The sequence below is a fragment of the Silene latifolia genome, chromosome X (genome assembly GCF_048544455.1).
Source record: "Silene latifolia isolate original U9 population chromosome X, ASM4854445v1, whole genome shotgun sequence".
Classification (NCBI taxonomy): domain Eukaryota; kingdom Viridiplantae; phylum Streptophyta; class Magnoliopsida; order Caryophyllales; family Caryophyllaceae; genus Silene; species Silene latifolia.
Genome location: NC_133537.1, coordinates 68,234,807 through 68,241,914, shown reverse-complemented (window position 1 = coordinate 68,241,914; position 7,108 = coordinate 68,234,807). Strand labels below are relative to the sequence as shown.

The window sequence follows — 7,108 nt, the reverse complement described above, 5'->3', positions numbered from 1 at the left end:
TTGTTGATGGTGGTGTCTTTTGCTTGGCTATCTTTTTGCATTTGGGTGAAAAATTCTTGTTGATTCTTTTGCATTTGGAGGACCGCTTTTTGGACATCAAAACTTTGGTCATTGTGGTGATTGTATGGATTTTGATTTTGGTAACCTTGGTTTTGATTGAAAAAGGGTCTTTGATTTTGATTTCTCATGGGTGGTGGAGTGTATGTTGTTTGAGGGTTTTGGACATTTTGGCTTTTGTATGAGAGATTTGGATGGAACTTGGTGTTTTCATTGTAAAAATTTGAATAAGGGGTACCACTTTTGTAAGCTTGGAAAGCATTGACTTGTTCGGTTGTTCCCCTACATTCGCTTGAGTCATGACCCAAGGTTCCACAATTCTCACATATCCCGCTTGGGATTGATGAGGATGCCGTCATGGCATTGACATGATGCTTTGTTGATTTTGAGTTTTCCTCAAGTCTAGCCATAGCTTGTTCAAACTTCAAGTTGATTGTGTTAATGTGAGCACTAAGTTGAGCACCCAATTGAGTAACGGTGTCCACTTCATACTTTCCTCCTCTAGTAGCCTTGCGAGGCCTACTATATTGCGAATTATGGACCGCCATTTCCTCAATCTTGTTCCATGTTTGATTGTCATCAACTTCGGTGAATATTCCATTTGATCCCATATTGAGAATGTTCCTTGAATCTTCATATAAACCATTCCAAAATTGTTGCACTAAAAACCATTCTCTAAGTCCATGGTGAGGACATGAGCGACAAATACCTTTGAACCGCTCCCAAGCTTCATACAAAGATTCTTCAACCCTTTGCTTAAAACCCGTAATTTGAGCTCTTAGCATATTGGTCTTTTCCTGGGTAGAATTTTTGTAGAAAGCTAGAGCTAGCTTCTTCCAAGAATCTATTCCAAGGGTGGCCTTATCAAGGCCCTTCAACCATTGCTTTGCGGTGCCGATTAACGAAAAAGGAAATAAGACCCATCTTATTTGGTCTTGAGTCACGCCCGTTTGAGAGATAGCTTCACAATAATCACAAAATGTTTCTATATGAGAATGAGGGTCCTCACTAGGCATTCCCCCGAATTGGCTCCTCTCAACTAGTTGGATGAAGGCGGACTTGGCAATAAAGTTTCCGGTAAGATGTTGTGGGGTAGGAGTACCATTTGGTAGATCCTCCTCGGTGGGTATAGAGTGTGACGAGAATTTAGGCATTGTAGGTGGATTTTGTGTGGTATTGTTTAATGGGTTTTCTTCTCCTTCTATTGCGAAAGGATTGACAAACTCACTAGTGGGTTGAACAACTTCACCAACACCTCCCAAATTCCTCCTAACAAGTCTCCTATTATTCGTCAAGGTTCTTTCGATTTCACGGTCAAAAGGTAACAAATCTCTTTGTAACCTTCTAGACATGCAAAATATCAAACAACTCAAAAACAATTAGAACAAACCTTGAGGGGTTTTACTTCCCCAAGGTGAAGAAAGACACAACTAAAAACAATAAAAGAAATCTTAAATCAATTAAACACCGTCCCCGGCAACGGCGCCATTTTTGATCGGAGCCATTTGGTGTTCACAATTAAGCATATGTGGTCGTTGGTCAATGGTCGATACAAAACACAATTTATACTTCACAAACAACTCTACAATTAGTAAAGAGGCAAGTAAAGGTCGGATCCCAAGGGACGGGTATTGAAATGAAGATTCTATTGTAACTAGTGGTGTCTAGGGGTGTCACAAATTGGGTTGATGTAGAAGGTTACTAAACTAAAATAGCAATGAAAATAAACTAACAAGATAAATAAAATAAGGGTGTAAACAATTGATTAAAAGCACTAGGGTGTCATGGGTACATAGGGGAATCATGGGATATGATCATACAAACATGTTCTCAAATTATAAGCAAGCAATTATTGTTGTGATGGATTGAGTTGGGTTATATCTTACAATCCTAGGAAAGTTTGGGTCCCGGAGCCGAATCTCTTGGATTGTACAACACCTACAAGTCGACTTAATCTTCCCTACTTAACACATGCATGGTCTAACAAGACTCGAGTTGGGTTATGTCTTACAAGTCAAGTTGAAAGGATAGAAGATGATAGTAAATGCAAGGATTCATAGGCTTAGCATTTCATCAAATATAACATGTGCATGTATTAAGATCAAAACAAGCAAGCAAATAAGATATGAAAGCATATTAATTTAAGCATGAATCATTCCCCATGTTGGTTTCCCTAATCACCCATTAAACCCTAGCTAAGAGACTACTCACTCATTATCATATTGATCATGCTAGAAAGGTTGTCAATCATACTAACATAATGAAACATGATGAATAAATGAAAATAATTAGCAATAATTAAAAAGGGATTAAGAGATTATACCTACTAATGATTCCAATAATAAAGCAAGAATAATAGAAGTACTTGAATCCTAGATTGAGAGGTTGTCAATCTCCCAATAATAACCCAAATAATCTTCAATTACCCAAAATAAAGTAAGAACAAGAGAGAGATTAAAGAACTAAAACTTGGATTAAAACTTGATTAATATTTGATTACAATATTGAAGAGAGATTTGATTGATATTAACTACACTAATTATTGATAAGAAGAACATGCTCCTCTAATTAGACTAATGGGGTATTTATAGTGAAAATTAGGGAGGATGCATTAGGGTTAACTAAGGGCTAAACTAGTAATTACACTTTTTAAGTTGAGCAAGGAGCCTCCGGGATTATCCGAGAGAAGGGCTTCTCCATTTCGTAGCTTGAAGAACGAAACTGTGCTGTGCTGTGATCCGTGCGGCTGGGAGTCGGGATGGCCGGATCTGGGATGGACGATCCGAGCGGATCAAGGAACAAGACGCTCGGACTGGGCATGGGGAATCCGAGCGGATTCCTGGTGAGGACGCTCGGACTGGCGAGGACGGACGGATTCTCTACAATCCGTTCGGATTGTAGTTCAGCAACTTTCCTTCTTCTTTTTCTTCCCTTTTCTCCATGAATTCCTTGGGGATTTCCTTGGGGACTCAAGGATCCTTTTCTCAACAATGCTCTTCTACTATGCTATGTACAAAGGCCTTCTAGTCTTGTCTCTCCTTGATGCTTGGTCATTGAATATGATCAATTTAGCCTTGTTTTGCCATGAAAATGCAAGATTCTTACTCCTTTCCTACCAAGGGATCAAAATCTCAAAGAATATGCAAAACAAAGAACTAAAGATAAGAAATGACCCAAATAGGCACTAAAAAGCATGAAAACAATGGTAATTCGGGGGCTAAATATGCGCCAATTATGGTCACATCATCTGCCTCATCAGGTACGTCTGCCTCGTCGAATGAGATTGCTGGTAGATCCTGTTTGTTGACCCTGAGTGAGAACTCTGGTTTATATCCTTTAGTTTCGGTTGCATGGCGCTTTGCTGCTGAATAAGTGAGACCACATATCTCCGACCCCCCCTGTGATGACGCTCACGACCTTTGAGTAAGGTGGAGGTGGGGATGGTTGGGCCTGGTCAGCAGTATTTACCTTTCCAGATTTCTCCCCCATAGGGAGCAGGTGATCCAAGCATCCAGCACTATAGAGGTGCTTCACTTCCTTTCATAGTACTATACAATCTTCTGTATTGTGGCCAATATCGTTGTGGTATTCACACCTTTTCCTGGCATCTCTTCTGTCGTTCTGCCTGGGGGTAGGCTTCTTGAGCCACCTGGCCCTCTGCCCTAGCTCCCTGATTTCCTTCATTACCCCAGCAAGTCTAGTGGTGAACCCATACTCGCTGAGCTTAGGTGGAGCCTCGGTGCTCTCTGTTTCTCCTGAGACTTTGTTCACTGTGTTCTTGCTGTAGGGTTTGGCTCTTTCATTCTTTTTCTCTGTTGTGATTTTTCTGCTGGACAACTCTGTTCCATACAGGTCCCTTCTATCCTCATCCTCCTCTAGGCGATAAGTAGCCTCTGCCATTTGCTTGACTTCCTCAAAGGTGGCGCATGGATGCTTGGTGAGATCCTTGTACAAATCAGAGTCGCGATGCAGTCCCCTTCTGAAGGCATTGACTGCCGTTGTAGGGTCGCACCTAGGGATAGATAGATATTTTTTTATACATTGAATCTGGCGAGATAATCCCTGGTGGACTCCTTGAACCTCTGGACGATCCGGTATAGATCGCTTGCGACTGCTTGCGAACTACTGATTGAAAACGTTCACTAACCATGCAAAGCTGGAAATAGATTTGTTGGTAAGGTTAACGAACCACTGGAGTGCGGCTCCTGACAAGGTGGAACTGAATCCTTTGCACATACATGCCTCCTTCTCAGGCCCTGTTGCTGCAACCACCATCATTTTCTGTTTGTACGGGTTGATGTGCTCCAGCGGATCCTCTATTCCATCATACAATGTCATTGTTGGTGTGGTGAACCCCTTTGGCATGCTGACAAGGGTAATGCTGTCCACGAATGGGGAATCCGCATAGCACTCTGAGGTTGCTACCTCCATGGGACGTGGTAACCCTGGAACCTTGCTGAGTAGGGACCTGATATCCTGCAACTGTTATTCTACATGGCTTCCTATCCTCATACCCTGGTTGTGGGGTACTGAGTAGATCCCATATGAACTTGGTGTTCCTCCTGGCATGTAAGGAGGTACCATGTAGCTTCCAGGTAATGGTGTTGAGTTCACAATAGGCCTGAACTGATTGTCTGGGGTATACGGCATATAGGAGCATATCCCGAGGTATGCGTTTCTTACTGAATGTTCCCCTGGGTTGCTCCCTGGTACCACGGGTGTGCTGCTAGTTGTTGATATGGGATCTGGTGTCAGTGCTCCTAATCCCACATGATTGAGTACCATGGGGTACGTTTGTGGCATCCTTGGTGGTGGTGGAACCCCTGGTGGTTGGATCGTACCTTGGGTGGCCACCGTTCCTGTTGGATATGCTTGCTCGGGTGGCGTGGTTTCCCCTGGTGGCAGCGTATCCATATCGAGCCTGGTTACTAGATTCTGCGGCAGTAGCCTCCCTGAGTACTCCCTGGAATTCCCCTGGCCGAGTGTCGACCTTTCCATCTGCTGGGTCGTTCCCAGGGGTGACACAGCATCTATCTTCTCCTGCAAGGACTGGTTGTCTCTTTGTAACCCTGTCGCCGCCTGTTGCAAGGATGTCATCCCTTAGAGCAACTGTTGTACCGGATCCGGTTGTGATGCTCCTAGGAAATGAGCTCCTATCAGATGTCCTGGTGATCCTGGGCGCTGCGGACTCCCATCCTTATTAGGCTTTGGCACAGGATTAATAACTGGTGATTTGCCAGCCTTCCCTACTCCCTGATCTGTGATTTTAGGGGAGTAAGGAGGCTTTGCTGATACTTGGGACTGAGCCTGACCTGCAGTCACTCTGGTGGTAGGGACTGCCGTTGTTGGGACACTGGAGGTTACTGGCGTCGCCCCTACTACTGGAGTTTGCACTGATGTACTCATCGGATCTGATACGTTCTGATTGGATCCTAACATGACCAATTATAGAGATGTTAGGATACTTCGAAAAGAGGTATTTTAACCAAGATTTAACCACAATGTCCCATGGTGGGCGCCAAACTGTTTTGGTAAGATTTTACCGACTATAGATTTGTGAGTCAATGCGGCTATTCCAATTAAAATAAGATATTAAGGACTTAAGTAGATCGGTAATAAGAACATAGCGAGAACGAAAGTAAACAACTAGTACGAAAGAAAGACAAACAAAAAAGAAAGAGAGACAAGTGACACAAGCAAAATGGTGACGCGGGAAACCCAAAATGTGGGAAAAACTGCGGGGGGAAATGGTATCCCACCAATGATCCACTAGTAGTAATAGTATCCGAGGGTGAACCTAACTGGAATGATCAGGAGGTACAACAGTGATCTCCAAACGACTAAGTACAATTGAGATGAACGATGTATTAATTTCTAAGTGTGTAGATGATATTATTTGTTTCATGTGGTGAATGATATTTCTTCGAGTGGAGCCAATGATGAATGCCTTGAATCTGATGTTTGTTGTTCTTTTATAGCCCTTCTTTGAGTCGTTACACATGCTCCCTACATATGCTAAACCATACGCCCCGCTTCCTATGAAATAGGATGTGGTTGCTGACTTTGTCAAAGCTTCTGCTGATCGCTGCAATGTTCCTGCTGACCATTTCAACGTTCCTGCTGGCTGTTTGTTATTTAATTCAAACGTGGCCTTTGTATCACTTGAATGTCTCGGTTCATCCCCCCTTGTTCTTCCTTGCGTCTAGCAACCTGCTGCCTTGTCATTGATCCGTGTGCCTTTATTTTATCCAATTGCGATGATGCGTGTCATTTATATGATGTTTTATACCTCATTTTACACGCATTTCAGAGCTCATTTGTGTAGTTTAAGCTACCATTTCCCCTATTTCCGTCTACTTTCGTGTTTTTGTACATTATTGCAGAAATGTGAAGAATTCAACGGAAATTGAGCTAAATCCATCCCCGAGTATCCTGCATTGCATTTGACGAGAAGTATTCACTTAAGGAACGAGCTTGATGCGCATTTCAAGGCCCAAAAGACAAATCCACGAGACTATAGAAGTCAAGTACTACAATGCGATCGATCGACCCGATTACTTTAGTCGATCGACCAACCCACGGATCCGAGAAGTTATCAGACATCGCATCCCGATCGACCGGCCCAGTCAATCGATCGACCAAGACGCTACTTCAGACGAGAATTAAAAGATTGGGAAACTTGAAGCCCATGGTATTTAGGTTTTGGAAATAAAAGTTACGTGATTTTTGCTATATAACGTAACCTAGTTCAGAGATATAATCATCTAGCTTTTATCTAAGTTTTACATTCAGTTTTCAATTCCGTTTAGTTTGAGTTTATTAATTAGGGTTCGAGGATTACTTCGGTATTGAATACAATTCACTGTTGCATTCAGCTTTGTTCTTTTCCTTCGCAATTCACACGGTATTCTCTGGTTTTATTCAGTTGTTTTGCATTCATTCGTAGTTGTAGAATTGCTAGATCAGTTTCCCCAAAGCCGAATTGCCGTCTTATGTTAATTGTTTATTTTACCGCATTAATCATGAATTATGTAGTTTATTTAGCCGATTT

The 7,108-nt window shown here is 42.4% G+C and overlaps 1 non-coding gene across 1 annotated transcript; it reads left to right on the top strand.

Moving 5' to 3' along the window:
• The first annotated feature begins 735 nt into the window (after nt 1–735).
• On the top strand, nt 736–842 carry LOC141626087 (small nucleolar RNA R71). The gene has a single exon (XR_012535813.1). It is a non-coding gene; the product is annotated as a small nucleolar RNA R71 (small nucleolar RNA).
• The last annotated feature ends 6,266 nt before the right edge of the window (nt 843–7,108 follow it).